Source organism: Microtus ochrogaster, unplaced genomic scaffold (assembly GCF_000317375.1).
Source record: "Microtus ochrogaster isolate Prairie Vole_2 unplaced genomic scaffold, MicOch1.0 UNK13, whole genome shotgun sequence".
NCBI classification, from domain to species: Eukaryota; Metazoa; Chordata; class Mammalia; order Rodentia; family Cricetidae; genus Microtus; species Microtus ochrogaster.
Genome location: NW_004949111.1, coordinates 851,592 through 876,708, shown reverse-complemented (window position 1 = coordinate 876,708; position 25,117 = coordinate 851,592).

The following is a 25,117-nucleotide window of genomic DNA, read 5'->3' as shown; positions in this document are numbered from 1 at the left end:
CCGCAGAAAGTTACTCTTCACCTAGATAAACTACAAACTTTGAATGATTTTCAAAAGTTGCTTGGAGACCTAAATTGGGTCCGGCCCAGTCTGGGAATTCCTACTGGAGACTTAAAACCACTTTTTGACATTCTACAAGGAGATCCAGACCCAACTTCCTTTCATGAGTTAACACCTCAAGCAAGGCAATGTACTACTTTAATTGAAGAAAAGCTTTCCTCTGCTCATATTCATTGTATTGACTATAGTCAGCCACTGCTGTTGATAATTTTCCCCTCCAAGCATAGTCCTACTGGAGTTTTTTTGGCAGCAAGGAACCATCCTGTGGGTGCACAAACATGTGTCACCTGTAAAAATTGTTATCTCATATCCATCAGCTGTGCTACGTGTTGTTCAGAAAGGATATAAGCTTAGTTTGCAAACTTTTGGAATGTTACCTGATAAGGTTATTACACCATATACCCAGGCAGAAAAAACTTGGTTGCAAAATTTTGCTGAAGATTGGACTTTATTTTTATGCACTAATCCTTGCAAGTTAGACAATCATTATCCTTCCCATAAGTTAGTCACCTTCTTTAAAAATCAACTGGTATGTTTCCCTAAAATTATTTCTTTGCAGCCTCTGGCAGGGGCACGAAATGTGTTTACTGATGGATCCTCCACTGGGAGAGCTGTAGTAGCCTCCCCTCTTGATTTTGATATTCAGTCTGTTAATACTAACTCTGCTCAGGTGGCTGAATTGGTTGCTGTCCAGATGGCTCTAGAGAAATATGCTGATATTTCATTTAACCTTTTTACTGACAGTCAGTATATAAGCAAAATTCTTGCACCATTGGAAACTGCAGCTTATATTGCCTCTGTATCTCGAGTCCAGATGCAGTTATTGGCTATTCAAACTTTGCTTTGGGCCTGATCTGTACCCATTTATGTAGGGCATTTGGGGGCTCATACTGACCTCCCTGGTCCTTTGAGTGAAGGAAACGCTTTGGCTGATCAGCTTACTCGTCAAATTTATGTAGTGAGTCAGGAATCTTATGAAGCTGCAGAAAAAGCTCATAATCGTTTTCATCTCAATGCTGGATCCTTAAGATTTCATTTTAAGATATCTCGAGAGCAAGCCACTAATATTGTTAAAAAGTGCTCTCTGTGTACAGAACTTTTAACTGTTCCCCATTTGGGAGTTAATCCTTGAACCACCAGGACACCGCCAAGATCATCAGATACACCCTGGACCCCTCAACGCCCAAAGCCAGCAGGAAGCAGTCATGAAAGATCGGGCTACGCCCCTATTCCCTACCCTCTGAGGCCCCCCAAATTTTTTTTAACAAAATAAAAAGGGTGATATGTTGTTCCTTTGGAAACTACAACTCCCAGACTCCTCCTGGACTATGGATACCTGTGCGCATACCTGCGCACAGGTATGGGACATCCTTCCCAGACACCCTTGCGCTCCCCATTAAAAAGGCAGGGCCACACGAGGCTCTCTCTCGTTCTCCTTTCCTTGTGTGTCCTGCACGCCTCCCCGCCTTTTTGTGTTCCCCTCCGCCATTAAAGTGGACCCACGTGGGAGCCGCCGTGTCGTGTCTGTGTTTGTTCCGCCATGTGTGTCTGTCCTGTGCCCCGTGTTTTAAGAAGAACAACCCTGTTTTTTAAGAAGAATAACAGGCTTGCCTCTAATCATTTATGGCAAATGGATGTCACCCATGTTCCTTCTTTTGGGTGCATGCAATATGTTCATGTAACCGTGGATACATATTCTCATCTCATTTTTGCCTCAGCTCACACAGGAGAAAGATTACGAGATGTTAAAAGTCATTGTCTCCAGGCTTTTGCCTACATGGGAGTTCCTAAAACTGTTAAGACTGATAATGCACCAGCCTATACTAGCACTGGCTTTGCTAAATTTTGCTCTGAGTTTTCTATTTCGCACAAAACGGGAATACCTTATAATCCTCAAGGACAAGCTATAGTGGAGCGAGCGCATCGTGCGCTCAAAGCCTATTTGTATAAAACAAAAAAGGAGGAATATGGTTCCATCCCCAGAGATCATTTATCTTTTATTTTATACATTTTAAATTTTTTGACTGTTGATGCTCAATCTCATACCGCCGCTGACAGGCATTGGCGGCAAGATTCTTCCGCCATTTCCACCAAGATGCCTCATGTCAAATGGAAGAATCTATCAGATGGCACCTGGCATGGTCCAGATCCTGTACTGGTGTGGGGAAGAGGGGCTGTTTGTGTTTTCCCTCAGGATGCTGACAATCCAATATGGGTACCTGAGCGGCTGGTGCGTGCTGTGGATTTTCCTGTACAGAAGCCTGAAGACAGGACAGAGCCGAGAGATCAAAGAGATTCTGGCTTGTCAACTAAAGAGTTGCGGGTTTCCTGAGGAGCTGGCTGTGGTGGTCAGAGTGCCAAGGATTGTTCCTCAACCCATCTACCCATCTACCCATCCCGTGATATCGGCAGCCACAGCTGTTGCTTCCACAGCAGCTAAAGCTGCTGGATTTTTCATTAGTCAGTCAGTTGCTTCCTGCTAGCACAAAGGATACCTTCTCAGGGCAGGTTGCAAATGCCGTAGCATTCAATTTGAGCTGAATTTACAAATGAATATTGCAGTTAATTTTGCTCTTGGTTGTGGTTATAGACCACTGCTAGATGTTACAGTAATAAGCTTATTGCTGTTATTCATGGACCCTGAGGTGTACAATTTACAAATTGGCTCTTAAAATTATTCTAGTTAGCTATACCAGGGCTATTTTCACCAGCGCTGAGACCTTACTTAAAGGGCTCCAATTTGGGCAGAATTATTAAGGAATGAGCAGGCACAGTCTCCTTAAGGGATGCTTACATGTGCTGGAGCATCATCTTCATGGTTATGATGCCAAAGCCAAAGGCAAGCTCAGGTCAATATTGCCACGTGGCAAGTCCTCTTAGCTATTGCCCCAGAGAATCTTTCAGCACAAATCTGGCTGAACTCGGTGATGGATGACTAGTGAGCCAAAGATGGGATAGGCTTTTGGGGGGCTGCCTCAACCTAAGACAGAAAATGTGTTTTGACCTGGATGCTTTCCCATGATGGGTAAGGGGTATTGCCTGACATCCAATGCCACCCAAGACAGGCCTAGTCATAATTTATACAAAAGGGGGACCTGTAGGGCCCTGGTCTCCCTTATTCCTGTGGTGCATTCACGGGGACAGTTTATGATCAACTAACTAAGCTTCCTATGTGTTTCTGTGCTAACCCTGCCCCATGGTTAGCTGTAGGGCATTCACTCCATTGTTAATATGGTAATTTCCCACCTGCCTGGGCAGAAATCCTTGTGCTGCAGTTAGGTAGATAAGGACTTCCCAAAGGCTGAATAAAGTGGCATTCGGCTGCTCTCCTTTCGAATGACCCTGGTCATCCTGTGTGTTCTTTTCAATCTCCAGGCCTTTGGCCGACTTGCCTTCTGTACAGTGGCGCAAACTGTACTGAGGGTGTAACACCAAATCGGGTGTTACACTCATTCCATCCCTACCTTTGCTTTTAAAAATTACAAAGAATTTTAAGATGATCAGAAATGTAAAAACTGTGTTGTGTTTATTTTAGAAAAGCTTTCTATAAACATAAAAACATTAATTTTATTTTGAGTTTGTGCTGTTGTATTCAAAATACATAAGCTAGAAATATCTTTGTTGAACATTTTTATTGCTTTATTATTTGACAATTTCAGATGTTTTAATATTTTACCTGCTAAATCTTTCCATCTTTCCCCCATCCATGCCAAGCATTCTCTTTCCCTGGAGAACTCTTTCCCATATTTATGACTGTCTCTGTCTTTGTCTCTCCCTGTCTCCCTGTCTCTGTCTCTGTCTCTCTCTCTGTGTGTGTGTGTGTGTGTGTGTGTAGGTATATCCTGTTGAGTTTAACGAGGATCAGCTGTGTAAGTATGGTTTTGCAGTTATCCGTTGGAACCTAGTAGGTTCAGCAGTATCTACAGAACTGAGGAAGATGCCTATCCATCTCCAGAATTTGTCAGTTGCTGATAGTTTAACAATATTTGGTAGGGAAGGAATTGCCCCTCCCACATTTATAACTGTTGAACAGGACAACTTATATAAACACAATGCTAGAAAACAAATGTTATAAGGAGTTCATGAATACCATGGTTGTGTTGTGGGATGCAGCTACTGTCACATACCAGATATCATGCAAATCAGATATTTATATTATGATTAATAACAGTAGCAAAATTGCAGTTATAAAGTAGCAAATAAACAATTTTATGGTTGGGGGTCACTACAACTTCAGAAACTGTATTAAAGGGTCTCAGTATTGCTGTAGGAATTCCTAACTGCAGTAGCCTTCAAGTTACCTACCCACTTGGGTGTAGCCTCTTATACTATTTACGCCCATGTAAAGTGCATATCTGGTCTCATTTTTAACTTTGGGATTTGGTTGCCTTTCCACATTCCAGCAGAGGATTGTGATTTGTGAGTCTACCCTTAAATAAATAATCCTTTAATATTCTCAATTTTGTGATATTGGGGGAATTCTTTTGAGCATCCATCTTCATCTGGTGCCCACATGGATTCAGACTCCACAACTACTAAATGGATAGCGTATAGGCCTAACTGGTCCACAGCCCAGAAAGTCTCCCAACCTGGCCCTCATGGATTGCTTTTATCTAAGTAATTTTTTTGTAAAAGCCCCATCAAGGCAGAGCTAACTGCATGCAGCAACTTGGAAATTTGGCAAGCTCTCGAACATCCCCTTTCCGACTGCCACATTTCTTGTACTGTGGTATCTATTGTGCAGCCTCCAGTTTGTGCTCCCTACCCATGAGTTCTGGGCTTCTTGCTCTGTGTATGGAATTGATTTAATTGCTTTTAATTTATCAAGCAAAACATATTTCTTAGTATTTAACTAGTACAAGGTGGGAAACTAATGTGGCTTAGGACCACTTGTCTTGCCACCAGTTGTATTGCTGCGAGTCATGACTCTGCAACCACAACACCTGCTGGACAATAAAGAAAATTACACCTAAAACAATTTACCTGAAGAACTTTAAGGCTTTGAAGAAAGAAATTGAAGAGGATACCAGAAAATGGAAGGATCTCCAATGCTATTGGATTGGGAGGATTAACATAGTGAAAATGGCAATTCTACCAAAAGCAATCTATAGATTCAATGCAATCTCCATCAAAATCCCAACAAAATTCTTCACGGACCTTGAAAGAACAATAATCTACTTTATATGGAATAACAACAAACCCAGGATAGCCCAAACAATACTACACAATAAAAGTACCTCCAGAGGCATTACCATCCCTGACTTCAGACTCTATTATGGAGCTAGAGTAATGAAAACAGCTTGGAATTGGCATAAAAACAGAGATGTTGACCAATGGAATTGAATTGAAGACCCAGATATTAACTCACAAACCTATGAACACCTGATTTTTGACAAAAGGAGCTAAAATTACACAATGGAAGAAAAAAAGCATCTTTAACAAATGGTGCTGGCATAACTGGTTATCAACATGTAGAAGAATTAAAATAGATCCATATCTATAACCATGCACAAACTCAAGTCCAAATAGACTGAAGACCTCTATATAAATCCCACCACACTGAACCTGATAGAAGAAAAAGTGGGAAGTAGTCTGCAACACATGTGCACAGGAGACCACTTCCTACATATAACCCCTGGAGCACAGACAATAAGAGCAACAATGAATAAATCAGACCTCCTGAAACTTGATGTGGGAATGATTTCTTATTAATAAAGAAACTGCCTAGGCCCATTTCATAGGTCAACCCTTAGGTAGGCGGAGAAAACAGAACAGGATGCTGGGAGAAAGAAGTTGAGTCAGGGAGTCGCCATGGTTCTCCAACTCCAGGCAGATGCAGGTTAAGATCATTCCTGGTAAGCCGGCTTGTGGACTACATAGAATAATAGAAATGGGTTAGATCAATATGTAAGAGCTAGCCAATAAGAGGCTGGAACTATTGGGGCCAGGCAGTGTTTAAAAGAATACAGTTTCCATGTAATTATTTCGGGTATAAAGCTAGCCATGCAGGCGGCCGGGTGCTGGGGACTCAGCCCCGCCACTCTTATTTCAACAGAAACTGAGAAGCTTCTGTAATGAAAAGGACTCTGTTATTAAGACAAAATGGCAACCTACTAAATGGGACAAGATCTTCACCAACCCCACATCAGACAGAGTTCTGATCTCCCAATTATATAAAGAACTCAAGAAACTAGACATTAAAACTCTAATTAACCCAATTTAAATATGGGGTACTGAACTGAACAGAGAATTCTCAACAGAAGATGTTCAATAGGCCAAAAGACACTTAAGGTCATGCTCGAGCTGCTTAGCACTCAGGAAAATGCAAACAACTTTGAGATACCATCTTAGACCTGTCAGAATGGCTAAAATCAAAACACCAATGATAACCTATGCTGGAAAGGTTGTGAAGTAAGGGTAACACTCATCCATTGCTGGTGGGAATGCAAACTTGTGCAACCACTTTGGAAATCAGTGTGGCAGTTTCTCAGGAAACTGGGAGTCATCCTCCCTCAGGATCCAGCCATTCCACTCTTGGGAATGTACCCAAGAGATGCCCAATCATACTACAAAAGCATTTGTTCAACTATGCTCACAGCAGCACTATTTGTAATAGCCAGAACCCTGAAACAACCTAGGTGCCCCTCTATAGAAGCATGGATAAAGAAGATGTGGCACATATATACTTTAGAGTTCTACACAGCAGTAAAAAAAAAAATGACATCTTGAATTTTTAGGCAAATGGATGGAAATAGAAAACACATTATTGAGTGAGAATCTCCATCTGGTGAAGGATGGAGATAGAGACAGACACCCACATTGGAGTACTGGACTGAGCTCCAAAGGTCCAAATGAAGAGCAGAAGGAGGGAAAACATGAGTAAGGAAGTCAGGGCCACAGGGGGTGCATCCACCCACTGAGATGGTGGGACTGATCTAATGGGAGCTCACCAAGGCCAGATGGACTGGGACTGATGGAGCATGTGATCAAACCAGACTCTCTGAATGTGGCTGACAATGAGGGCAGACTGAGAAGTCAATGATAATGACACTGGATTTTGATTCTACTGCATGCACTGGATTTGTGGGAGTCTAATCTGTTTGGATGCTCACCACCATAGATCTGGATGGAGAGGGGAGGACCTTGGACTTCCCACAGGGCAGGGCACCCTGACTTCTCTTAGGACTGGAGAGTGAGGGGAGTGAGGGGAGTGGGAATGAAATGGGAGGATGGATGGAGGTGGAAATTTTAAATAAATAAATAAAATAAACAATTTACCTGATCTCATAAGAGGCAATTAATAAATCAATATGACAGACTATATTAACATTGAAATTTTAGGTAACGTTTTTGCAGATATTATGAATTGTATTCTGCAAGACTTATATGGTTATGGTGATCCAACTATTTATTGGATATTGGGACTCAGTTTTTTTTCTTCATATTCTATCCTTAAGAAACAATGAGGCACTTTTAGAAATGATACAGTTTTTACAGACTAATAACAAACAGCAAGTTGACAGAATAAATAGCATGAAAAATCAAAAGACAACCAAAATAATGAATAATATTGACAAGGGTAACATTAATTTGACAAGCAAAAATGAATTCATGTCTAAGGATACTGAGAAATTATGTGAAAGAATTCATACTGTTGAATTTGTCAAAATTTGTTAAAAAGTTATTATAAGTTAGCAGATAGAGTATCTCTCCAGGATGGCAATCTGCATGCTATCCAAACAATGTCAAAGATGAGGTTGATGTTTAAAGAAGAAACTTCAGATCTTGGAATCACATGTGGAAAATGAGGACCAGAGGCTCGTTCCCTGAATGAAATTACTAAAAATTTATACAGGCCAGAAGATTCAGGCTTTAAAAAAGATAATAGTAAAAATATTTGAAATGATTGAAGAAATTATTGGAGCTGATTAATAGGGAAAGAAAGCACAAGGACAAGATTCACGGTCACCAGTAGCTTTCAGAGATGACTTACCCAGGGTTTTAGCTTCCTACCCTTTAATATATTCTGACAAAGTATCAAGTTCTAAAGGCCCAAAAGGACCCAAATAAGGTAAATTAATACCTATAGAAATGAATGTTCTAAAAGAAATTAAGCAAACTGTTGTAACTTATGGCTTGCATTCTCCATTTGTTAAGGAGATGATAAAGACATGGGCTTCTAGCATTCAGACAACACCACATGAATGGCTTCAGTTAGTTTCACAGTCCTGAAAGATGGGGCCCTGTTGATGTTTAAATGTTATTTCAGAAAAGAGGCTAAAATTTTAAAACAACAAGGAAAAACAAATGGACTTACAATTTCCCAAGATCAAATTCTTGGTGAGGGCAATTATACTGACTTAAAGGTTTAAGCTTTTTATGATGAAAAAATTGTGTCCCTATGCCACAAAGCAGCTTTAAATGCTTGGGACAGGATTTAAGAACTAGGAAAATTATTTGAATCATATACCAGGGTTAAACCGGACCAGAGCAAACCCTTTTGTAACTTTTTATAAGGATTAACTGAAGTTGTACAAATAGGAGTAACAGACCCAGATGCTAGATGAGTACTTAGTGAATCTCTGGCTTTTGAAAATGCCAACTTAAAATGCAAAATGATCCTTGGGCCTTTAAAGTTTAGATCAGCACCTATGGATTAATGGATCCTACATGCAATGAACATTGAGACCTTTGACTATAATACTGAATCTTGGGCAGGAGAAGCAATTTTCAAAGGAATGAGGAGACATCAAAATGCCAAATGTTTTAATTGTGGTAGAATGAGACATCTGAGAATAGACTATAGACTAGGGATTCCTATGAATAATATCTCATCTGGGAATGGCAAGAATAGGAGGACTAACGGGCCTCTCGCAGGCCCCCAAGCAAAAGTCTTCCAGTCATGCTCAGTCACTGTGAAAGACACGTCTCACAAGAGAAATTAAAAACAAAACAAAACAGAGCATTCTGTAGAAAACCATACTGTTCTGGATTATGGAATAAACATGGCGTATAAATCAAAAATTCTTACAGGAAATAGGAAACATATATTCTGGAAGACTTCTCTAAATGATTAAAGAATAATACTAAGAGTACAAAAAATGGTATTGTAATTGTTAATTTGATAGACATGGGGACAGATGTAAATATCATTACTCCAGAATCTTGGCATCCAAATTGGCTTCTTCAAGGGCAGATGTTCAGTTACTAGGAATTGGAACCATATCTCAAGTTAAACAAAGCACAAGATGAGTTGACTGCCTAGAGCCAGAACATCAGAGAGAGAAGATGAGGACATATGTGGCTAATATTGCAGTAAATTGATGGGTTTGTGACCTGCTACAGCAAGGGAATACCCAGATTAACATTCCTGCAGTCCTGAACTCATAATTATTGGAAATATAGTACAAAGTACTATACAAAAAGTCACCCGACATTTAGGCTGTACAAGAACACAAAGAAAGAAGCAAACCTTTAGAGGTACCAACAGCCCTACCTTTAAAAGGGCTAAGTAAGAAACCAATATGGGTTAAACAGTGGACTCTAACTGAAGAAAGTCTGAAGGCTTTAGAATACCTGGTACAAGAACAAATAAATGCTCATGACATTCAAGAATCAATCAGCCCTTGGAATTTTTCTGTATTTGTTGTTAAAAAGAAACCTGCTAAATGGAGAATGGTGACAGATCGAAGAGTTGTCAAGTTAATTCAACCTATGGATTGAATTCTACAATCTGGAATTCCTCTGCCTTCTTTATTACCAAAAGGTAGGTCTCATAGTTATTGACTTGAAAGATTATTTCTTCACCATACCTTTACAAGAAAAGGATTAAAAAATATTTGTCATCACAGTGCCTACTTATAAAAATTCTTAGCCTACTAGAAGATATCAATGATTTTCCTCCCACAAGTAATGCTCAAAGACCCATTCTGTGCCAATATTTGTATGTCAGCCATTGGAAATAATATGTAAGCAATTTTTAAGTCTATAATTTACCCTACATGGATGACATTTTGTTATCAGATTCAAATGCAGATACTTTACTAAGAATGTTTGAAGAAGTAAAGAAAGTTTAGGCAAAATGGGGTTTACAAATTATTCCTGAGAAATTACAGAGAGGATATTCTGTCAATTACCTAGGTTATATGATAGTTTTAGAGAAAATTAGAACACAAAAGGCAAAAATTATGAGACATCAGTTTCAGACTCTTAATGACTTTCAAAGAGTGTTAGGAAACATTTCCAGTATACGACTAGCTGTTGCGATAATACCTAATCTAATAATTCATTTAAACAAAACCTTACATGGCCATAAAGACTTGAATACTCCTAGAGAATTAACAGCTAAAGCAGAAAAGTAATTGACAATTGTTGAGGAGAAATTACAGGAGGCACATGTGGATAGAGCAAATCCAAAACTTAATTGTATTCTAGACATATTGCCTTCCAGAATTTATCCTACAATAATTTTAATGCAGAGAGATGTTATTATCTTAGAATGATTTTTTACCATAAACTAAGTAAAAAATTAAAAAAAAATATGTGTAAAATTCTCTCAATTACTTATAAAAGGTAAAATGGGACTTTATCAATTAGCAACTATAGACCCAGCAGAGATTATAGAGCCCTTTACTACTGATGAACTAAAAAAAGTTTTGGGAAGACAATGAACCATGCCAAAGAGATTGTCATATGTTCTTGGGAGAAATTAATAGTAACTATCCTAAAAGCAATAGTCTTAACCTTAGAAAGGAAATTCTTGGATTCTTCCCCAAATTGTACATGATGCTCCAGTAACTGGAGCCCATACATTTTATACCAGTGCAAATAAATCATGGAAGGCAGGTTATAAATCAGAAGAATTAAGTAAGGTGAACCAAAGCCCTTATAATTCAGTCCATGCTATTCTCATGGTGCTAAGGCATTTTAAAGAACCTTTTAATATAATTAATTATTCACAATTTGCAGAAAGAGTTGTCTTGCATATTTAAACTGCTGAATTTATACCAGATGATACAGAATGGACTTCATTATTCAAAGAGGTTCAAGATATTATCAGGAATATGTGTTGTTCCATATACATAATGCACATGGGATCCCATATGGGTCTTTCAGGTCCTCTATCACCAGGTAATGCAGAAAATGATGAATCATTGTTTGGAAGCATGTTGTAGATCTCAGAATTCCATAAAAGTCATTACAGCATAGAAAAGGTTTAAAGAAAGAGTTTTCTATTACAATGGCAACTAGCTAAGGAGATTATAAAGAGATGTTATACTTGTTTTTTTCTATAACCAAAAACCACTGACTGCATGTACTTACCCAAAGGGTAGTCAAATGAATGAAATCTGGCAGATGGTTGTGTTCTACTTTGCAGAATTTGGAAAATTAAAATACATACACTACACCATTGACACTTTTTCAGGTTTTTAGTGGGCAACTGCTTTAATCTCATAAAAGGCAGATTTAGTTATCACATATTTATTAGAAATTATAGCCATCATAGGTATGCCTGCATAAATAAAGACAGATAATGGTCCATCGCATGTCTCTAAGAAAACAAAACACTTTTTACTTATTATAATATTAAACATATTATAGATATACCACACAATCCTACAGGTCAGGCAGTTATAGAAAGATGAAATAAAACTTTAAAGGATATATTAAACAAACAGAATAGAATGCATAATGCTTCCCTAACCTTGAATTTTCCCAATGCTAATGAGAAAGGCACAATAGCAGCAAAGAGACATTAGATAATAGAAGAGTCTTCTGAAATAAATCAAGTGGAGTATTTCAAGGATTTGTTGACCTCACAATGGCAGCCAGGAGATGTGTTAAGTTGGTGACAGGGTTTTGCTCTTGTTTCTACAGGAAAAGAAAAAAATACACATGCCATCAAAGTTAACAAAGTTTCAGTTTGAAAATGAGAAACATAAAAAAATAAGAAAAGAAGAAACCTCTTGAAAAACAGAAATGACAGCTCATGTACAAGGATGCCAATCATACAGGTGATAAGAAAACCTCATAAGTATTTGGACAGGCTTCTGCTATTGTCTTTAGAGGAAATACTCATCTTCAAAAATTCAAGAGACCCTGGATATTTGGATACTGATAAAAGGAAAAGTAACTATCCAATAAGAATCATCAGGAAAAATGAATATGACTTGTAAGAACAGGATGATCAAAATTTATATATATATATATATATGCATTCATGACTATATAGAGATATAGAGAGCTGGCTTTGAAGTTGGAAAATAGCTCTGTTCTTTTCTAAATCCAAGAATTTTTTAAAAAGAAATATTCAGAGTTTCTGTCTCATATCAAGAGCTATCTGGTATGGGATAGAAATAAGAATGAATTCAGAAAAAAAATACTTTTATTCATACCTATTTTTGTCTCTATAGTACCTTTCATTGAATATATGTCTGTATATAACTATGTAAATAAGGTTCAAGTTTTCCACACTGAACAATGAATTTTTCTTCACTAATATTTGAAGTTTCCAGGAAGAAGATGGGACCCCACAACAACAACTCAACCTGGTTGATATGACATCATGATGCTGATAGCACTTCCATAAAATGGGTTTTGGGGTACAGCTGCTGAAGATGGTTCCAAATTGATTAACTGAAATGGTGCACTTTTTTTTTTTTTTTTTTTTACAAATTTCTGGCCAGAACTCCAAACAGGAACTTCAGAAAATCCCTACCAAATATTCAGATACTGTTTGCAATTATAATAGACAGTAATCTTGTAATGTAACCATCATTTTACTTTCAATTGATTCCACAAAAATAACAATATCCCATGACCTGGGAGTAATTCTAGAAAATGATGTACCTCTCCCAACACAGTTTGTCCTCAGGGTTAGGGAAATCATTTAGGGATTGATTATAATTAGGATAGTGTTTGGGGTTGAGGGGGAAATTTTGTAGGCTCAGGGATATCTTTGAAATAAAAGCAAAATTGGATGGGATAATAAATTAGTGTGAGCTTACTCACACTAATAATAATAGTGAGTAATAGAGTGGATACTTTTGAACTATTTATTTCATTTACATTGGTATGGATTCTTGTATATTGATTCAAACTTAAATTACATTGAATATGATCCTACTTTCATCCAGCATATTTGTATACCTAGGCGAACTTATTTTGTCATATTGTATGCATGCATACTTCTACCTCTGCTTAAAACATTTTTGTATATTGATACAATTTTAGAATATACTTATCATATTGCAATGTACATTTCTACCTCTGATTAAGAAATTCATGCATTGTTTTCATACTGATATCATTGTCCTCATTTTTGCACAGTTGTTTATTGTATAATATTTTAATATGATGTATTAGTCTTTAAGTTCTATAGGTATTAAAATTATAGATCAATAGTCATCCATGTTTATCATACTTATAGTTTGACTAATCAGGCTCTTTAGATAGGGATTGTGTTCTGCATAGATAGGTAATCTTCAACCACTGCAAAGAGCTTTAGAATATGGCATTTAAATAACTTAGGTTTCTGTTGACATGAGACACAATTGCTCCAGGCAGCACTGATCAATTCTGAAGAAAATGTAGAGTACAAAAGGCGCTTCAAGCTTGCTTTCTTCCTGGCAAATCTGGCCTTTGGGAAAGGAACTGCCCATGCATTGACAACTGACAAAATGCATGATGTCCAGACAGGGCAAGCAGGATACAAAGAAAAAGACTGTCAAATCTTGCCAAGATTGTGTAAGATGGTTTTGAAAATTTTCTTGCCTCTGAAAATGGTCTGTCAGTTACTCTACCCCTTAGCCAATTTTGGTTTCTCCAATGTTGCAAGTGAGGCTTTGGGCGATTACCCAGGTAGCCAGCTGTCTCTGTCATTTGTTGTACATTTTTGGAAGTTGCTTGATTGCACTTCTTGTTTACTCAAATAATATTATTTCCCTTCTCAGATTTTCAATGGGGTTGAAGAGTAGAGAGTTATAGTTACTTTCCTCTCATGATTTGGCCAAATTATTTATTGTAAATACGTAAACTCACTAGCATAGGATACTTATTGAAACATTTATCATGTGTTTCTTGTTTGATGTATTTGTTCTTATTGCATATAATTTATTATTCGGTTTAGAAAAGTCTTATTTAAACAAATGAGGGAGGGTTTGTAGGAATTCCTACCACCAGTAGCCATTAACTTATCTGCCCACTTGGATGTGTCCTCTTATATTATTCATGCCGATTTAAAGCATGAGTCTAGTCTCTTTTCTGGCTGTGCGATTGGGTTGCTGTTCTCTGTTCCAGCAAAAGATTTTGATTTGTGAGTCTACCACTAAATAAATAACCCTTTATTATTCTCAATTTTGAGCTAGTATGGCATTTCTTTTAAGGGTCCTTCCTCACAGTATTAGAAAGGTGAGAGCCACTGGTTTAGAAGATGGTATTTCATACCCCTTTTCATTATATTTCTGTTGGCAGGTGCTGGTAATCTTTGGGAGTATCTTTAGAAAATCAGGATAATTTTTTGGTCTTGACTAGAATAATTTGTGAAGCTGGGTGAACTTAGTCATCAGCATTGTAGCTGTTCTTGATGCTGGATAACCTCAGATAGGCATTTTTATTGGAGTCTCTTCCCATTGTTCCAAAACTTTTGAAAGTAACATACACATCTGCATTAATGCAAGTATAGACTATGTATTGTATACAAGTAAGTCAAAAATAAATTTTTGTTATGTGTTTGAGCAGATAAAAAATATCTCATGTCTCATAGTTCTTCCATGTTTATTTACGGTTTTAGCCAGGATTTCAAATGGCCTTCTTTGATCAAACCTCATTCTCTTTAACCTTGAATGAATCCACCGTCTCTCATTTTCTGTAGAAATAAAAGTATAATCTTTTTTCCCAAAGTAAATATCTTCTGATTTACATTTTGAAGTTAAGACATTTAAAAATATCTAGGTTGATTTAATCTATTACCTTTTTATAATCCAATGTCTCTTAGTAGCCAAAAAGCAAAAAAAACACTCAATAACATATAGGATCCAGAATCTCTGTATATTTTTCATCATTACTTGTCTTATTTTTTATTTTACCTTATTCCCCTTTAAGGATATTTTTATTTTAAAACTCTATGCATATATGCATTTTTTTGCTATGACTGTCTATAACCTTTTTTTTCCCCTTCTAAGCCTTTGTACATTTTGAAACAGTTGCAGGTCTTTTTAATCTTAATTTGTCCTTACTGTACATGTGCAATCTTTTCTGTCTGCATAGCAATGTCCCAAACGTGCCACACACAATATCCTGTCATTTAGCACTGGTAGCTGAAGTTCAAAGTCAGTGGCTGGAGTTGATTCTCTGTATTGGCACCCATGAGAGAGACTGTGGGAACCCACCATGCAGCATAGTTAACTGTGTTCTGGCAGTATTCTGGACATGTACTTCAGCCAATATGAGAGAAAGAAATCTAGGAAGCCATACTTGGCTTTGCTTTTGTTTGGAGAACTTTTTGAATCTTTCTCAGGTTTTATGTTGAAATTCTGGCCCCATGTTGTAACACCTATGTAGATGGAGTATTTTTGTCTCACCTGCATCTCCCAAGCAACCACTCCAAGGCTTATATTAATTATAAATGCTGGTACAATAGCTCAGGTTTGTTACTAGCCAAATCTTACATTTTAATTTAAATCTTTTTCCTTGTCTATTCTTTGCACAATAGCTCCAACATGTCTTCCTCCCTCTATATCTCCTAGTGACTCCTCTAACACTACTCATTTCTTCCATCACTCTCAGTTTGGCTCTCTTGCCTAGATTTATTCTGTTAAGCTATTGATCAGTCAGTTTCTTTATTAAACCATTCACAATGACAAATTATCAGTGTGCAAAAGGATTATTCCATAGAATACTTCTGCTTTTATAGTCATTGTACAACATTTTTACTTTCACACATTTGTGTCATCTCTTCTGGCACATCTTCTATCTTTTTAAAACATGCTTTGTCTAGTAGTCAAAGTAGTAGTTCTAGAAGCAGCACTTATTATTTCTCATTTCTAAGCTACTATAGTAAGTATGTAACTATCAATATTTTAACAATCCAGATTATCATATTGATAGAAAGTAGTTTTTTTCTGGTTTTGTGGTTATCTTGAATACTCTGCACACTATGAAAATAATGGTATCTCTTCCGCTAACATGACACATTTTTAATGACAAACACCATGTAAATTTTAGATTCTAGTTTTAGGAAGGATAAGTTCTAAAACTCTTTGATAAATGTAAACCAATGTCAGTAAAATATTTACAAGTACATATAATTGATACAGAGATAATAATGTTGAAATTAGTTGCATAAACATTTTCCTCTTTGATTAAAATCTTCCATTTGGAAGGAAGCTTATTTAGACATAGGGTGTTTACAGGAAGGTGAAACAATAGTGTGTTCTAAAGGGGGGCTGAAACAGTCCTTCCTTCAGGAAAGCTCATTAAGCTCAGAAAATAAACAATGCAAGGGGTTCATGAGGTCACTGATAATGACCAGATTCAGTATGTTCCACTCTTCTCTGAGCATATAAAAACAGGAAGGATTGTTGAGAGATGCTCTCAGATAAGCTAAACATCTGAAAGAAGTAGAGATATCTAAGTTCCCTGGAAGAGGCTAGGACCCACTGAACTACCTAATAAAAAACACTACAATTTGTTGAGTTTTCTGTATGTTCTGCAGTGCACTCTAGGTTTCCAACTTTTGTCATTTCTCACTCCTGCTAGAGTGGGCATTCTGCGAAGTAGCTATCTGCTAGTCTTTCTGCTACTGTGAGTAATACTCACTCATATTCTTATAAACAATTACAACAAAACCCTTATTAACCAAATGGTACTGTTCTAAGATCCTTAGTTTGGTTTCTAATTGGTTCTTGTAGTAAGAGGTAAGGGCCTGCTTGTTGGCCCAGTCACCTGGCTAGATAACACCCAAAAAAACTACACAGAAATTGTATTAATTATATTACTGCCTGGCCCATTATCTCTAGCCTCTTATTGGCTAATTCTCACATCTTGATTCAACCCATTTGTAATTATCTGTATAAGACCACAAGGTCATGGTTTACCGGGAAAGATTCTAACCAGCGTCAGTCTCAGGCAGGAGCTTCATGGCATCTGCCACTCTGCCCTTCTTCCCAGCATTCATTTCTGTCTTTTCTGTCTACCAAAGTTCCACCCTATCAACTAGGCCAAGGCAGTTTCTTTAATAACCAATGAAAGCAACACAAATACAAAAGGACCACCTACACCATTTCCCCTTTTCTGTTTAAACAAAGAGGAAGGCTTTAACTTTAATATAGTAAAATTATATATAACACAACAGTTATCAATCCAGAATTACAGTTACAAAATTTATATCTACTTTTTCATTTATCATAACTAAGGAAAACTATAGCGAACTATAAATTCTTCATCTCCATCAAAGACTCTAGAAGGATATAATATTACCTAAGTAAACAGGAATTAAGCAACTTCCACAACTCTAGAAATAACAGAGACATCTTGCTGCCTGTACAGTCACCCAAAGTTATTCTGTACTGTTGGGGTATCCATCTTGAGCCTACAGGCTCATAGTATTCAGCAGTCTTTTCCATGAAGCAGGAAATTTTAAAAACAGTTCAGTCACTTTCTTTTGTGTCCTGCAGAATGTTTCGCAGACTCTTTCATGAATCAGGAACCCCATAGGATCATCTCACCTTTAGGCAAGTTCAGCAGTCATCTCTCTGTGGGTTCTTTATTGTTCAGTTTATGCAGCAGTTCAGGCAAGAGCAGTTTCTTGCCCAAATGGCTAACCAACTTTATACGGAGCCTCTTCAATGCCCATGTTCCTCTTGAAGTAGCTTGATGCTGCCAGGAGCAGATATGTCTAACTGTCATGAAAAGCACTCAGTTGTTAAAGCATCTTAAATGTCATATTCTGTAGTCTTCGAAAGATATGAGGAATGCCTATCTAACTGCAATATATCTCTATATATCTAGAAAATCTAACTAAAATGATTAGAAGCTTGACTATTATCAGTGGTTATCCATTAACAAACTATATTTCCTAATTATACCTTGCATCTTAAAATGAGCTATACAATCACAATACCTTAATCAATATCAGAATTACATATACATATAACAAAATTGACCTTAAATTCATATCAATAAAGGAAAATCCATACCAATGCAAATTATTCATATCTATATCATATCCCCCTTTAAATGTAAAAGAACATTTATAAGCAATATTTAAGAATATGGGCATAGTTTTTTTCTCTCCAAACTGCTTTGTGCTATATGGGGGCACCATTATTCAGGTCTTTCATGGTTTATCCTGTATGTTAGATTCATCTCAGTCGGCAGTTGGTTGAAACATTTTTTTGAGGGTGTTTACAGCAACCTCTCAAGAGGGTGTGGTCTATCATACCATATTGGTCTAGAAGCAATCTGCAGGGTCACATTCTCTGTGAAGAACCTCTTTTCCAAAGCATCATATTCTTCGACCCAACTTCTGAAGTCAAGGTACCTTTATAATATACATGTTTTTTGACATAGCAGCCCACACAATGAAACGTCTCTCTGTACTTAGCTCCTTCACAGTCAAAAAATTCAAAGAAAACATGATGGAGGAAGGTCATTGGTTGATTAAATAAAGAAGCTGCTTGCCCTGATAGGTTAGAACATAGGTGGGAGGAGCAGACGCTGGGACGAAGAGGAAGTGAGCTCAGAGACTCGACAGCTCTCCGCTCAGGGGCAGACGCCTCAGAGAGACATGATGCTCCACTCCTGCGGGCAGAGGCGAGAGCTCTGCTCTCTGAGGCACACGCGATGAAGCTCCGACCCAGGATGGACGTAGGCTAGAATCTTCCCGGTAAGCGCACCTTGGAGTGCGACACATATGATTGGAAATGGGTTAGTCCAGGTGCGAGAGTTAGCCGAGAAAAGGGCTAGAGCTAAAGAGTCAAGCAGTGATTGAAAGAATGCGGTTTGTGTGTTGTTATTTCCGGGCATAAGCTAGCCGTGCGGGCAGCGGGGTGCTGGGAAGGCGGCCCCGCCGCCCCTATTACTACAAAAACACAATGATACACAGAATCCAGACTCTCTGTGAATTTTCCATTTTTACATGGCTTATTTTTCTTTATTTTTTTTAATCTGTGACTATCTGTACTCTGTCTCTTAAAAGACTTTACCCCCTTTTTAAAGCATTAACTTTATTTTATGACTTTGTATACTCTTTTTCTTCTCTTTCCCAAGCCTACAATGTTATCTAACACTATGACCCATTTATAGGTCTTTTATTTATAAATCTCTCCTATTTCATTGTCTTTAATTCTCTACTGTCTTGATGAGCTTTTAAAATGCTAACCAGCTTGGTTGCAGCTGCTCTGGATGTTGAATCCACCTCTCTCCAATTTCAAAATGGTGGACATACACCATTTCTGGTAGCTCTGGGGCCACCAGGCAGAAGCTGTGCTCAGTAGTCAAACCCCAAGAATAAGCATGTAGCACATAAACACATCTGAGGTACAGCCAAATCTGCTATGCAGAGCACTGTGCAGATTGGAAATAACTCTCTGTATGGTGGTGGGAATCCACCATGCTCTCCTACCTGCCTAAGTCTTGTAGACCTGACTTCACTGCCTGCTCAGGTAGGGAATGCCAAGCCACAGGCATGGTCTCAGGTACTTTGTTCCTGACCCCAAGTGGGCAAACAAACATCCAGGCCCACAAATGCTCCATAGGTGGAGTTTGCACCAGCGACAGGGCCCAGGAAGCTTTGTTTTATAATGGCACAGATTTTAATTTTGCTGAGTCAGGAAAATCTCTCTATTGCATGCCACCAGTAAACAGCAAAAAGCTGTATTAAACTCTATATCTGTATCTAGAATTCCTTTTCAAGCCCTCTCAGGTTTTATGTGGAGTCAGTTTACCACATTGGGTGCCACTCGGTGGTATGGAGAGAGGGCCTGCTTTTCATCCTGGCCACCCTGCTAGCTTACACCCAAAATAATCACACAGAAACTGCATTCATTTACACACTGCCTGGCCCATTATCTCTAGCCTCTTATTGGCTAACTCTCACTTGATCCAACCCATTTGTAATAATCTGTATAACACCACAAGGTCATGGTTTACCGGGAAAGATTCTAACCAGCGTCAGTCTTAGGCAGGAGCTTCATGATGTCTGCCACTCTGCCCTTCTTACCAGCATTCAGTTCTGTCTTCTCTACCTACCTAAGTTCTGCCCTATCAACAAGGTCAAGGCAGTTTCTTTAATAACCAATAAAAGCAACACAAATACAGAAGGACCTCCTATACCAGGTTTCTATCTAGGTTAATTAGAAGTTTGTTAACATAGCACTAACAATAGTGTCATACAACATTAGTGTAGGCCTCAATTATTAAATAAAATATTATCATAATTTTATTTTTCAAAGACTTTTAAAGCCAGATCCTGACTCAAAACCATATAAGTCCTTATTTGTCTCTAACATAGAAAATTCATCAAATAGGTAGCAGATATGTTTAATTTGATGAATGGTGTCATATTGGTTTTATGATTAACTAATCATAAAGCTTTAAGTTCTTTCACAATCCTCTGATTTTCTTATACCAGATGTTTCTTTTAACTATAAATCTGCAAAATTAACTACCAATTTAAATAGTAATATTCTCAGGAAATATTAAACCAAGTTTTTAATTACTGTAAGATGTATTCAGATATCAGTTTTCTGGAATACACTATTTCTCATAGATATATATTTACTTTGTATCATTCTCAACCAAGTGGTTGATCTGGTTTCATGTTTACATCTTACTGTAAAATAGCCTTATAAGAAAAACGTAATATTCATAACTGATAACTGGCAACCTAGTGTTTTTAAACTACAGACCAATCAATTTTAGCTAATATTAACTATGGCCATTCTCACTTTCTCACAGCCTGTTTTTATTTGTGTTTGCAGAATGTGAGGTCAGGAAGAAAAAAGTCTATTTAATGAATATTTAAGTAACATAGAATCTACTTTTAAAACTGATTCACTGATAGCAGCATTATCCTGTAAAACCTTACCTCAAATGTACTATTACTAGTTAAAATATCAGAGAAGACAGATGCTGGCTAACTTACAAATAAGAAGCAAAATTTTGATAAAACTTCTATGGATCACAATTTTTCTCAATTATGTTTCTTTAAGTCAAAAGTAATATATCCAAATTTCTTTTCCCCTATGCATGAAAGAGTGTTTATTATACTTTCTATTCAAAATTTATCCCTTACCAGTTATTGTTCTCACTTCCTATTGTTTTGTACCAAAGCACATATTATCTCCACATTCAACTGAATTTTAGTAATATTCAAAAGATATATAGTAAACATTTGCTTTGTTGGAAAACTAAACATTGCTTTGAATTATAGTGCTATTACTGAGCATAAACAAATCATTAATAGAAAAATAGTACTTTGTATATATTAACTAAATTTTATAATCACTATATAAATCAGGTTAACAATGTATTATTGAATCATTAAGAGTGAATTTTAGATTTGTGGCCAATAGTTGTTATATATTTATAAGTTGACATATTTCTTCTGATAACTGAATTAAGAATACTATATTTGGGGTGGAGAGATGGCTCAGAGGGTAAGAGCACTGGTTGCTCTTCCAGAGGTCACGAGTTTAATTCCCAGCAACTACATGGTGGTTCACAACCATCTGTAATGAGATCTGGTGCCTTCCTTGCCAACAGTACATTGTCTGCTTAATAAATAGTAAATAAATCTTAAAAAAGAATAGTATATTTGAGGCAATTTTATAAAGGATATAGCACAGGAATTTTTGTTATTGTCTTGGAAAACACTATAAATATGTTCTATTCATTTAGAAAATATTTTGATAACACTTCTGTTGGTCATTCAGATAATATGACATTATTAGTTATGCCTAATATTATACAATACTTATTACAGACAGGATATTGTCTAAAGTATTTTTTTTACTAAAACTAATAATAAACTCCAAATAACAAGACAGATTTATTACCATTACTTTACAGATGAACAGGGTTGAAGTATGAGCAGTTTAAATAATTTATTCACATTCTCACAGCTACTCATTGATAAACCTAAGACTGGGACACGCTGGCTTCAATATTCATTTTCATTGAGAACAATGAATAAGGAATCCATATTACAAAGTCAAATGATGTCATACTAATCTTGTTAATGATTTCAGATATACACTTTTAGTCTGAATCCATTATTTTATGTTCTTTACAAATTTGCATACCCCCACATTATATAAATAATGCCTTAATAAGACAAATTATAAATATGTGGTATTTGAAACATTTCTAAAACTCTGGAATGTTATTATAATATCTATAGATACAAGAGGAAAAAAATTGTTGGTGAGGAGACTAAAGGAAAATGAGGGAACTAGAGCCTGTAACATGTGACCATTGGTACAATAACACCATGAATTGTTATGAGGGTAATAAACCACTTTCTGAATTCATTCTAGGTTCATTCTATGGAAGTGTAGAAGTAAAAGAAATGATGCTGAGGAGATCATAAATGTTAGAGGAGAATCTGCTAGTGTTATTTTAATATGTAAATATTGTATTAAATTGCCTTCGACATACATATCCCTATACAATAGTCCAGTTATCAAATCTTATAAGAGAACCTTCTTTTCACGGTGGATGAAAACCAATAAGAGTACTTACAAGTGATTAATATGCAAATAATAAATGTCTGAAGATTGCTTAACCCCAAATAGAATATCCATGTCACATCCCTTCCCTAAAAGCTGAGAAAATCATCATGGTAAAGGAGTTGGAAAGATGGCAAGAGCCAGAGGCCACAAGGACTATAATGAAAATACTGTCTTCAAGACATAGAAGTGTCATTTTTATTCATGAACTCAAAACAATTGTGGTTGTCAATACAAGACCTGCAAAAGATCAAGCCATTAAACACTCCTCCTGCATGCCTGGGAGATGGGCATTCCAGACACCACTTCTAACTGAGGAAGGAAGTATTGACAATTCCTGTGGAAGAGAGAATCAATGATTTTAAGGGTGTGTCCCCTCATAAGTTTTTTGATCCAATGAACAGTCCTTCTAGCATGCATATATTGGAAGCTCACATTGAAGTCAGTGTTTTAGCAAAAAGGCTCCATAGGGTCTCTAAAATAACATATACTGTTGACATTGCTAATGGTTGCCCACAACCCCTAGATTATATAATACTATTGCTGAAGATAGTATATACTTTGTATTTAAGATACAAAGAAATTGTGCTTGGACTTCACTAAATTTTACTATCTAATTCTTACCTTTCTTAGTTATCAAAGGTGCTATTCAGGCAGCTGGGAGAAAAAAAAATTATCCATTGCTTTAACCACAATGCTTCAGTATTGACTTGGCAAGGGACCTGAACTTAGAGGTGATTTGTGATATTACTGTTACTAGACATAACCACTTTTTTATTGAATTTTAGGCCTAGACCATAAATAAGACTCTAAACCTGGCCAAAAATTCATGTCTGTGGGGGGTTACTGGCTCTAGGAGACCTCTTGGTATTATTATTTGCACAGATTGACAGCCTTCTATATATTTATGTTTGTACCCAAAAACAACTGCTGAAAACATCTTTGACCACATATGTTTTCCTTTTATGGTGTAGAGTAGTTAATATAGACTCATAGCTAGTCAAAATGCTGAGAACAAGTTACATTTGAGTACAGAGCTTTAAATGGGAAATCTGTGTCATCTCTTTAAAGACCCAGGAAATATTACAGTAGTTGAACAAGAAGGAATATAAGAGCTGGATGATGAAGTGAAAGATTGTTACTTAGTTTTTTACCAATATTGTCCTTGGAATCATGAACTTAAAACAGTGCTAGTTGCCTACAGTGGGTCTATATCTAAATGAGCCTCAAGTCACAAATGGTTGACAAGATTATGGTGCCCTGCCTCACCCAGGGAACTACTGCCTGTTGAAGAATGCCAGAGGAGACAGCTTAGCTACTGGTGAGTCACCTTGGTTCAATGGATGGCCCATACTGATGTTCTTGCCTATAGCTCTGGCTAAACTTATTGAGTTTTGAAACAAAAATAAAAATGAAGATAGAGACAGAAAAATTGAAGAGAGACTTGTAGAAAGAAGAGAAAGTGGACTAGAATGGGGGAATGAATCTTATGAATGTATTCAGAGTCAAATACAAATATGCAAAACATAGTCAAAAAAATGAATTAATTTTGAAAGAGAGGAAATATGAGGTATTTGTAAAAGTAGCATAATATTTTCTCATGAAAACAAAAGCAAAAGCCCAGTGGTGGTGGTGGCACTTGTCTTTAATTCCTGCCTTTGGGAGGCAGAGGCAAATGGAACTTTATGAATACAAGGCCAGCCTGATCTACAGAATGAGTTCTAAGACAGGTTCCAAAAACTATACTGAGAAACCCTGTCTCCAAAAAGTATATGGAATTACCACCTTCTTTCTGTGATGAAGCCAGTCATTTCAGAACTTCCTGTGTTTTATATTCTTGGTGAGGCAATTTCAAGTATAACATGACAATTATAACATGGACAATTATGCAACGCTATTCTAGGAACCAAGGTCAGAATCTCCTATCTAACTAACATTAACTTCTATTAAACTACCCGTTTGTGTGGAAACCACTACAGCTAACAATAATCTTAGCTTCTGTTAAACTGTTAACTTCTCCACTACAGCTTTAGATTATTTCTAATCTCAATCAATGATGAAAGAATTTTCTAATTATCTGTGAGCTTTATACAATGGCCATTCCATTTAAACAGTTTTCTTTGGTCCTATGTATCTGCATATTAAGATCAACCTACTTTTGTGACCACTTAGAAATGAAAAATATCTTAATTGATTATTAGCAGTGGATTACTATAGAAATGGACAGTATAATTTGTGAATCACCTGTGGTTGCGTGTGTAACAACAGCATGTAGAGGGAGTTATGAACAAACTCAATAACCTTTAGATAGATAGTAGATGACCAAT